The sequence below is a fragment of the Neovison vison genome, chromosome 5 (genome assembly GCF_020171115.1).
Source record: "Neovison vison isolate M4711 chromosome 5, ASM_NN_V1, whole genome shotgun sequence".
Classification (NCBI taxonomy): domain Eukaryota; kingdom Metazoa; phylum Chordata; class Mammalia; order Carnivora; family Mustelidae; genus Neogale; species Neogale vison.
The window spans coordinates 43642356-43652884 of NC_058095.1; the positions used below are offsets into that span (position 1 = coordinate 43642356).

The 10529-nt window shown below is 40.4% G+C and overlaps 1 pseudogene; it reads left to right on the plus strand.

Annotated features, from left to right (window-relative positions):
- The first annotated feature begins 1132 nt into the window (after positions 1-1132).
- Positions 1133-2834, plus strand: LOC122907353 (annotated as a pseudogene).
- Positions 2835-10529: the final 7695 nt, after the last annotated feature.

Sequence of the window (10529 nt, forward strand, 5' to 3'; positions counted from 1 at the left end):
GGCACCCCCTTTTTTTTTTATATTTTAAAATAACATTATCATCCATAAAAAGGGAAAAGAACAGAAAAAACCAACATGCACAATGATCATTGATCTCATCAGAGTTACATAAATTCTAATAAAGATGAGATATTACTTCCCAACATATTTATTTAATTATAATAATGGAAGTGCTCATATACAGGAGGTAGGAGTTTCTATGGTCATGTTCCTCTGGAAGAAATCCGGCAAGATGTATATATAATGAGTGGGTTTTTTTAGGTTTTTTTTTGTTTTTTGTTTTTGAGGGAAAAAAGTTCATGACTAGGTATGCATAAAGCATTTCCAAAAGATTTAGTAAAATGTTAGCTGTGTTAATCTCAGAGTCTTGGGATTATAGATGATAATCTATGATAATTGTTTATCTGTATCTTTCTTCTATAATAAACACGTGTTATTTAGATCATAAACCTATACACTATGTACATATACATATTTAAATTTTCTACTCTCTCACTTAGTAATTCTACAAGTAGGAATCTATTGTAAAGAAATAATAGATTTCTTCAAGATATAGCACAAAGATATCCATGGAAACCTTATTCATAACTAAAAATTGGAAACAACCTCCATGCTCAACAATAAGCGAATGTTTAAAGACACTGTAAAACAACCATATGATGGAATAGAAAGTAGCCTCTTACAAAAACAGTGTTTTCAAAACACACTGAATTGCATGTGGGGAATTCTTAGGATACAGTACTGTGAGGAACAGAGAAAGGAAGAGAAATAGGGATGAATTACCAGGTAGTTCCAGGGGTTTACCCAAGCTTGAAATACATACATTAGTGAAGGAACCAAGCAGCCTGGTTGCAAGATTTTTCTCATCTAGGACTCGGCACCCCATCACACAAGCACACAAGACAGACAGCTTCTAGAAAGCTAATTCAGCTCCAAGTATAATGAACTCTGTGTTTTCCAGGGCTTTACAATCACCCCTGTCTTCCATGCGCCATATTACCAGTCATCAGAAGGTCCAGAATACCTTCTTCCCTGAAAGGTCCCCTGCCAGCAGACTATAGTCCTGTTGTCACATGCAGAAGCAGCAAGCCACTGGCGTCTGCAGCGGGACAAAACTTGTGTTTGAGGGACCATGGAAGAACTCCTGAGAGTGCCCGGACTCAAGCCTTTACCATGTGGTTGGCAGAGTTCTCACAGGATCACTACTATCTGTGTCTGTAGAACACGGGTTCCAAGACCAGACCCCTCAAGTGCTCTTCCATGCTGATGTTCAAGCAGATCGTAAAGTCTCTGCAGCTTCACGGTTTTATTCGTTTTCACTGTTGCTTGGGTAGTCTCGTGTCTGGAATTATGCCCCACAGAAAGATGTGTACACTGAAGATACATTGTTAAATGGAGAATTTTTTGGAAACACTTGAATTTCATAAATCCAAGAGGTTCTGAAGTGTAAGTCAGGCACAAATAAATGTCTCCAGATGAATCTTTTAAAAGCATATTGTGCAGGGCACCTGGGTGGCTCAGTGGGTTAAAGCCTCTGCCTTCGGCTCAGGTCATGATCTCAGGGCCCTGGGATTGAGTCCCACATCAGGGAGGGAGCAGGAAGCCTGCTTCCCTTTCTCTCTGCCTGCCTCTCTGTCTACTTGTGAGCTCTCTCTGTCAAATAAATAAAATCTTAAAAAAAAAAATAATGGCTAATCTACCCTCCTCACAGAATTTCTCCCTTATAAAGAGATGCACAGCGATTTTCCAGAAGATATTCCACTTTCAGAGCTCTTTTAATGCTTTTCGTTTCACATCAAGGCTCCCAATGGGGTCCTGGTTTTGTACGTACCATATTAAGGACCCCTAGGTTTTGGTCTACCTCTCCTATCTCAGGATTTAAATACAGTGTTAGCAGAAGGAACACTCAGGGGCTTAAAGATCACCTCATATGCCATAGCTCTTTGACATGACCCTACAAAACAACTTGTTCCCCATATAAGTAAGCATCCCCATCAATGGCACGCATGGCTCTCTGAAGTTGGAGCCCTTTCTTAACTCTGTATCTTAGATATCAAAGTTACAAAACATCATGGAGAGTATGCACCAGGCTTTGTTGACAAAGGACAGTGTTAACTCATGCTTATTCACACATGTAGTTTCTTAAATACCCACGCAGCCACAGGTCATGTGACTGGAAGGGCTCCCAACCCACACCATCTCACCTCGGCGCCGCCTGAGTGCGGGCCCCATCCTGGTCACAGGGTGCTCCTACAGCAGCGAGAAGGAGGGCTGGGACCGGGACAGAGAAGAGCAGAAGCTGCTGCTGGACCCGAGCAGGCCCCTACCAAAGCCCTCAATGGAGCTGAGCCCACCTACCACAGCCTGCCTCCCACTGGCACAGATGCTCTCCTCCATCCTTGCTGAGACAGCCAGCAACATCACTGCCGTGTCTGCCACGGCCTCCCGGGGCATGGAGCAGCGTGCGTACACGGACTGGGCAAGGCAGTACAGCTCCCACGCCGCTGCCATCTCTCACCAGCCAGCCCCACCAAGGGCTGGCCAGCGAGCCCGTCCCCTTCTCCGACTCGCGGCAGGTGTCCAAGAGAGCTGCCCCTGCCTACCGTGCGCTTTCTCGCATCCCAGGGGACGCAAAAGAGGAGCTGGTTGTATGGTTTGGGATCCCGCGAAGACCGGGATGGCTGGACAGCTCTTCTCCTCCCTTTACCCTGTGTCCACCCTGCCTCCCCCGGACCCTAGCTTCAGCGCGGCTCACACAGCTCCCTGACCCGCTACGAATCACCGAGAAGAGCATGGAGGAGGCGAAGAGCGAGGCTGGAAGCCTCAGCGCTTGAGGACGGAGCCAGGGAGGGGCAGAAGCATTTGGGACTGGCGTTCAAAGCCCTGGCCAGGGATGGGGTGGGGATCAAAAGGTCAGAGCCTAGTAGGTCTTCACGGTCACTGGCAAGATCAAGGTACCACTGTGCGGGTGATCCCTAGGGGGCCCATGGGGGCCCCATCCCATCCTTTCTCTTGGCTTCACTTCTTCCCCACCCCCTTGACTTGGTGCTCACATGCATCTCAGGAGAGTTTGTGACCAGGGTCTGGACAAGCTTGAATTTGAATGAACTGACTTTGTATTTCTAGCACCCTGGGTTTTTACTTGTTTGGGGTTTTGGGGTTTTGTTTTGATTGGGTGCCCTCGATCAAGGAAGTGTATTCATCTGTGGAGAAAAAAAAAAGAAAACCAAAATCCCCCAAGTCGCCAGGCATCCTAAACCACCAGGTCCACAGGAGTGACTTCAGCTTAATACACATTAATACACTGGCCTTGGTGTTTCACTCTCTTAGGACAATTGAGTACTTGAGCACGTTTACAGGCTAAAGAAGAAGCTAGTGGAGGAAGAGGGAATGAAGAATCAGACAACAGAGGAAATGCTGAGGAGTCCAGGCTCCTCCAGGGCTGGGACAGGATTAGACCTAGAATAAAAGATGCTAGAAGTGGTGTCAGATGGTATTTAAAATACAACACACGGAGAAAAAGATTGTTTGAACACAGAATCTTTATCTCCAAATTATGTTCTTAGATGTTCAAATACCAACCCTTTCCAGCCTATCTCAAGAAAAATAAAGGCACCTATCTTCATCAAATTCCCTCTATTTTCCGATTCTGTATCCCCTTTCTCCACCAGCTCCTTCACCTAAGCCAAAATTGATGTTCAAGGTGTTATCATAAAATGACAACAAAAAGCAAGGACAAAGATGCTATTTGACCAAAATACAGGCAAATGCACTTACTTGATTACTGCGAGGTTTTGACTTGAGAGCTCAGCATAGTGGCCTGTTTGACTAGACTTGGACTTGTAGGATATTTTTGCTCAGCTAAAGCCATGACTGGAATCTTCAAGCCAAACAGACTGAACCCCCACTTTGCTCCTGTCTCCACACACCCATGCCTGAATTCCAAGCCTCCTTATCCTAACAATGATGAAAGAGTGACCCAAGGGATCACTTGTAGCCAAGGAGAGGAGACAAGCATGGGAGCAGAAGAGATTATGTACCAATGCCTAGAGCAGAGATGATTTGAGCCTCATGTCATAGGATTTTGTAATAGGAGAGGCAGCTTCCAAAGCTTCCAGGCTCCATCCTTTGCAGGAAAAAATCCAGAGGGAGCAAAGGAAGAGCCCAAGAGAAGGATAGACGCCAGGATCTTTATTCAAGGAATTCTGCCAGAGGAAAGTAGACATACAGAGAAACAAAGACCTAAAGCTGGATTATCTTTTGAGGACTCTTGGATACAAGAGATATTTATATTCTTCCTACGAAGATTCTATCCTTTGGGGGGAAAAAAAAATAGCTTGATGAGTTTCTTAGAATTACTTGATCATTGAAAGCATCATTTTATTCTCTCCAAAGGTGTTGTCAGCTAACTAGCAGAAGTTTAAAAATGGTTGTTAACCTTTTCCTTTGACATAATAATAATTCTTTTGACATAAGTTTAGGTGAGACGCTTGGTAAAAGTTGAATTCATTGGTATAGTTCTTAGAGTGAGTTCAGAAATACATCTTAATGCTAAATGCTGGGTTACTTGCAATAACATTCCAAGTATTTTTAAATTTACTCTTTTTTTTTTGAGGCCTAAAGACATATTAATTTTTTTTTTAATTTTTTATTGTTTATAAACATATTTTTATCCCCAGGGGTACAGGTCTGTGAATCGCCAGGTTTACACACTTCACAGCACTCACCAAAGCACATACCCTCCCCAATGTCCATAACCCTACCCCCCTTCTCCCAACCCCCCTCCCCCCAGCAACCCTCAGTTTGTTTCGTGAGATTAAGAGTCACTTATGGTTTGTCTCCCTAAAGATACAAATGTAGTGATCCAAAGGGGCACGTGCACCCGAATGTTTATAGCAGCAATGTCCACAATAGCCAAACTATGAAAAGAACCTAGATGTCCATCAACAGATGAATGGATAAAGAAGATGTATATATACAAATGGAATACTACGCAGCCATCAAAAGAAACAAAATCTTGCCATTTGCGACAACATGGATGGAACTAGAGCGTATCATGCTTAGCAAAATAAGTCAAGCAGAGAAAGACAACTATCATATGATCTCCCTGATATGAGGAAGTGGTGATGCAACATGGGGGCTTAAGTGGGTAGGAGAAGAATCCAAGACATATTACTTTTAATCACAAATAACTGAATCTGATGAACACCAAAGCAATCACCAGTAGAGACTGTATTCCAGACCTGGTCTCGCTCCCTACTACCAGGCAAACTGCTGCTAGAAGAGTGGGTGGCAGTTTCATGTGCAAAAAGCAGCAGTCTTTAAAATTCAAGATCAAGGGCACATTAAGAAACTGGGGCCAGGAGACCTCAGCCAGAGCAGCCCCTGTAGCCACAATGAGGCTCCTTGACGATCACCCCCACATCCAGCTTTCTTCCATATACCCAGCAAAAGCAATTATTTCTAAAGCTGGTGTTCCAAGTCTCATACCCCTCTTCCCCATTTCACAATCAGGCTTTTATCCGCAGAGCATTCAACAAGCAGCATTTCACATGGTTCTTAGCTTATGGCTTTCCGCTCATCAAGAGGTTGAAGGTTTAGCAAATTTTCTTATAATAAATTCTGAAGGTGGGCCCCAGGGTTTCCCTTTCTTCTTTCCCTTCTGAGGTTCTAATCCAACTCATCTAGTGTTGGCCTGACCAACTCCAAGCCATCTGGAAGAGATTTCCAGCTTCTTTAAACTTTAAGCCTTTTCTTTCACAGGATAATTTGCAAAGACTCGAGGTCTTCGGGGGAAGTTCCATTGCATCTCCGTTCCTCCCTTCTCCTTCCTGCATATCTATCTTCTTTATCTGTTACTTCACACTCAAAAAATATACTTTTAAAATTAATAAAAGTACATGCAAGCTTAGCTGTATAATAATATCCACCTCCCTCAAAGACACTTCGATGGCTTTCTGGAGTAGAAAACAAATGCTAAAGGTCATGTGGCTTTCTGCTCATGGGAAGAGGATTTCTTCTCATAAAATCAGTGCTGGGCTTTCTCTGAATCTGAAGCCCAGCACCAAAAAGAAAAAAAAACAACAACAGTGGGGGGTGGAGGGTGGTGGTGGAGGTGGGGTTCGTGCAGAGCTATGCTCGTAATTTGTATGTAGCTTGGTATAGAAAAAAAAATGCTGCTCTGACTCAACAGCTAGAAGTTCACAAATGAGAAACAGAGAAATAAAGTGACTAGCCATATATGTAGGGGTAAATTAGAAGAAAGGGAATCAGATTCTCATGAACTCTGGTTGAAGCTGCGTCTACCACACAAAGCCGCCCTCTCTGTATGTAAGGAGCTGAGACACAAAACTGGTGGAAAGCATCAAAATAAGAGGCAAGAGTTGCCTTTGCGAAGGTTTGTTGCAACCTCTCATTTCTCCATGTTTCCAACACAAGCCCCATAAAGAAAACTTGGGTCTGTAATCTAAATTGGTTAATATTTTTTGGACTCTTAGAATTAGAGAACATTTAATATGTCTTCTGAGTAATGAGGAAGAGCGTCTTTAATTCTTGCTTGGACCTGCCATTCATTTTAATTTGACAAAGCCACTCTTAATACACAATTCAGATAATGCTGAAACGTCAATACATTTCCCTATTCAGACAGCTTCTTAATGTGCAGTTCATTCATTCTCTACATTACCATAAGAAAAGCCATTCAATTTACCAAAGGGATGACAACCAATGGAAGCTCCAGTCTTCTCACAAGTGAGAAAATCATTAGCTTTTCCCACCAAGTAATTATGGCCAATGCCTCTAGAGAGTAACAAATCCCCCCTCTCACGAAGCTATTATCGGTGTCCTTCTGAGGTCAGAGGCATGAAGACTGAGGAGTAAGGATGACATATTTCAATGTAACCTTTAAAATCCCTCTTTGAAAGACTGTGTAAAATGAAAATCTCCAAAGACCTGAACTTTTACAACTCAGTAAACAGTCACCAGTTGTTCCCATTAAAGTCATCCCTTAGGGAGATTTAATGAGTGAGAAGAGGAGCATTTGTCAGGATTTCCTACTTGATCTTTTGATCTTCTCAAAAGCAGGTTCATGGCAAAATTGTCTCCAAAACAAAGGGTTCAGGAAAAGCCCTGTTACTGGTTAGTACTTACATAAGAGTAAACAACATTAATAACTATAATCTGTATTATACTTTTTCATTTATGAAAAAAAAATTAGACAATTTTCTCCATTAGGTATTAACAAAGCTAGGGCTATTACCACCATCCACAGATAAGGACTCAAGAGAGATGGAGATTGAAAAGAGTTTACATGCTAATCATGCATCAAACTCTGTTTGTAGCAATCTCTGACACTGGTGGGCAGCTCTTGACCTAGAGCAATATTTCAGTATGACATTAAGACCCTACACCTTCAGGCTACAAACTTTTTGCTCATTTATCTTATAAAATATTTTGGAACTATGTAGCCTATTATATAATTTTATATTTTCACCTCAAAGTTTCTATCATATGATCAAACAACTGTAAAGTACATAATTTCTAACATGTTATAAATATTAATATTTGAAATAAGAGTTTTTTGTATTTTCAATATATTCAAAGGACTCTAAATACCACTCACGATCTGACACATGCCTTTATCCATTTATAGAGGACATGAAATAAGTCTTTATTTAACATTTAAAAATTTCATATCATTTCACTTTGCTTTTGAATTCATGGATCTATTTCACATCCTAATAGAACTGTATCCTTGTGTAGCATATTTTTATATTTGAAGGGCTGCCACACTGTCATTCTTGCACACTGTTGTATAATGAAAAATTAGATGTTGTACAATTTGCTTATTGCATTTTTCTGTAACCATAAGTGTCTAATTTTTAAAATTCAGGTCTTCGAGTTGAGATAGTCATACTATTATAATTCATACAGAACTGAGTTTAGAGATAGAAAAAAACTGTTACTAAAACATTTTTCATTAAGTATTAAAACTTCACTTAAAATGCATCTCTTAATAAGGTGGAATGGGGTCATGCTAGACAGAAAATGCTATTCTAATCCTGAGAATCTGCAAGTACGTTACTTCCTAGGATAAAAGGATTTTCCTGATGTGATTAAATTAAGGATCTTGACACCGAGAGCTTATCCTGATCCTGGGTGAACCCAGGGTCATCACTGGAGGGTTCTTCGAAGAAGGGAAGTAAAAGTCAGAGTAAGAAAAGAAGAGGAGATGACTGAGCAGAAGATACACCTAGGAATGCAGATGCCATCAGGAGCTGGAAAAGGCAAAAAAAAAAAGGGGGGGGTGTTGGTTCTCTTGGATCCTTAAGAGAGACCCCGGCCCTGAGGACCCCTTGATTTTAGCCTGTGAGACTCTGGACATCTGACTCTAGAAGATGTTGAGCCTGTGCTGTTTTAAACCACCAAATTTGAGGTAATTTGTTACAGTGTATAGGGAACTAATGCACAGCTTCTGTTTGCAAATGTGTCCATTTAGGGGCGCCTGGGTGGCTCAGTCTTTAAGCATCTGCCTTACACTCAGGTCATGATCTCAGGGTCCTGGGATTGAGCCCTGCTGGGCAGGAAGCCTGCTTCTCTCTCTCCTGCTTTCCCTGCTTGTGTTCCCTCTCTCACTGTATCTGTCAAATAAATAAATACAATCTTTAAAAAAAAAAAAGTCCATTTATCCCTGGAGGATTATGACTTCTCACTGGAATAAGAAAGGATTCAGCATTTATTTTTATACCTATTTTTCATTTTATGTAAGCATGAAGAAGTCTATTCTGAAAGACAGAAGTTTCATTATAGCAATGGCCATCATTCTGAGCCTCTTCTGAGCTCTGCAACAGAAACTGTGCTGTGTTCTAACATAAGAATCGTCTTTAATTTTAATTGAGATATCATCAATTTCAAGGAAGTTTTACTGGGGCTAGGATTATGGATGAGAATGAAGGCCAGGGTGAGACTAAGGAGGCGCCGCTCACCATCAGGGTCAGGCAAGGATAGAGTGGATAGGCATGACCCCCATGGTGAATGCTTTCTTGAAGTTTCCTCCCTGGGTGCCTTGTTTATTTCACCATGATCCGGGCCTTGGGTCCTACTCTAGCTTTGTGAAGAGCAAAGGAAAACAAACAGTCTGACTGGCTTTAAAAAAATTAACTTTAGTGTACATTATTAAAGGATTTCTTTGCTTCCATTTCTGAGAAATATATTTAAAAAAGACTAAAAACTATCTGTTAATTTTTCGGTTAACTTTTCATTTAAAGGCATCTGTTCAATTAGTCTCAGAAGCTTAAGGAAAATGAGCTAATGTTAATTTCAATATGTGTTTTTAAACATTACATTTTGAGTAACAAACTTTCAGCTTCTTCTGCGCTTGAAATGTACTTCTTTCAAAATGTTGGAGATGAGCATACAGCTCATTTTGGTAATTAACAAAGTGACTAGACAGAGTTCCGTGTATCTTGTCAGGAGGACTGACAAAATGCTAGACAGTATCTCCCCCACCCAATTTCTGGTTCTTATGTGACCTCAAGCAATCTGAGAATTCAATCACCAAAATTGTTTACTAGAAATTAATCCTAAAATTGTAGGACAAAACCCATCATTTTTAATGGTTCAGCATCTTAAATTCTGGGAAGATCTAGACTGAATTCTAGACATATTTAAGGAAACGAAACCCATAAAATTATTATTATTTGAAACAAAAAGTTGCTACATTTTAAAGTCTTATATATTCTTCATGTTTTATGTAATTCAGCCAATTAAAATAAGATTCTACTTTTCTTACTCTCATTTGATATGTGTAAACAACTGATTTGGATATATATTTTAAGTTAAAATCATATTCAATTTATGTTCAACACTAGAAAGTGACTTTAGATACAGCATATTTATGTTTTATTTTTTAGGTTTCTAGGAGTTATGCAAGCAGTTGCGAAGGCTTGTCAGCAATTTGAATGCTTAAATAAAAAATCCCGTTTATCAAGTTTTAAACATGTAAAAATGTTTGAAGATGTTTAATTATGAAGGCTGTAAATGGAAGTAAACATTATGCAAAATCTCTTCATATGTGATTGCTAAAATTCTCTAGACTCAAGAACAGAATCACACTGTGTCAGCTTAACTTAAAAGCATAAGGAAGAAAGGTATTGGATTTTTTTTTTTGCTTTAATAAATTAAACATTAATTTTGAAACACAATTTAAACCTCTGAATGGACTTTTCTGAACATAAAAATTACTCAGAAGGGCACCAAAAAAATGAACATTTAATACCACTTATCAGCAGTTGGACTGCCTAAGTTGCCTAGTCTACGGGAACCTTTTTTTGTCACCTACAGCTGGAGTTGACAATAAAGAATAAAGGACACGACACACTTAAACTCCTAGTCCTGTGTCTCGTGTTGAACAGATATTTAACGGTGATTATTACAAAAAAACAAAAAAAAGTTCATAAAACACCATGTGCCCCAAAACCCTTAACCTCTAGAAACCTATCCTAAAGAAATGTGCATCTGTGTGCGTGGAA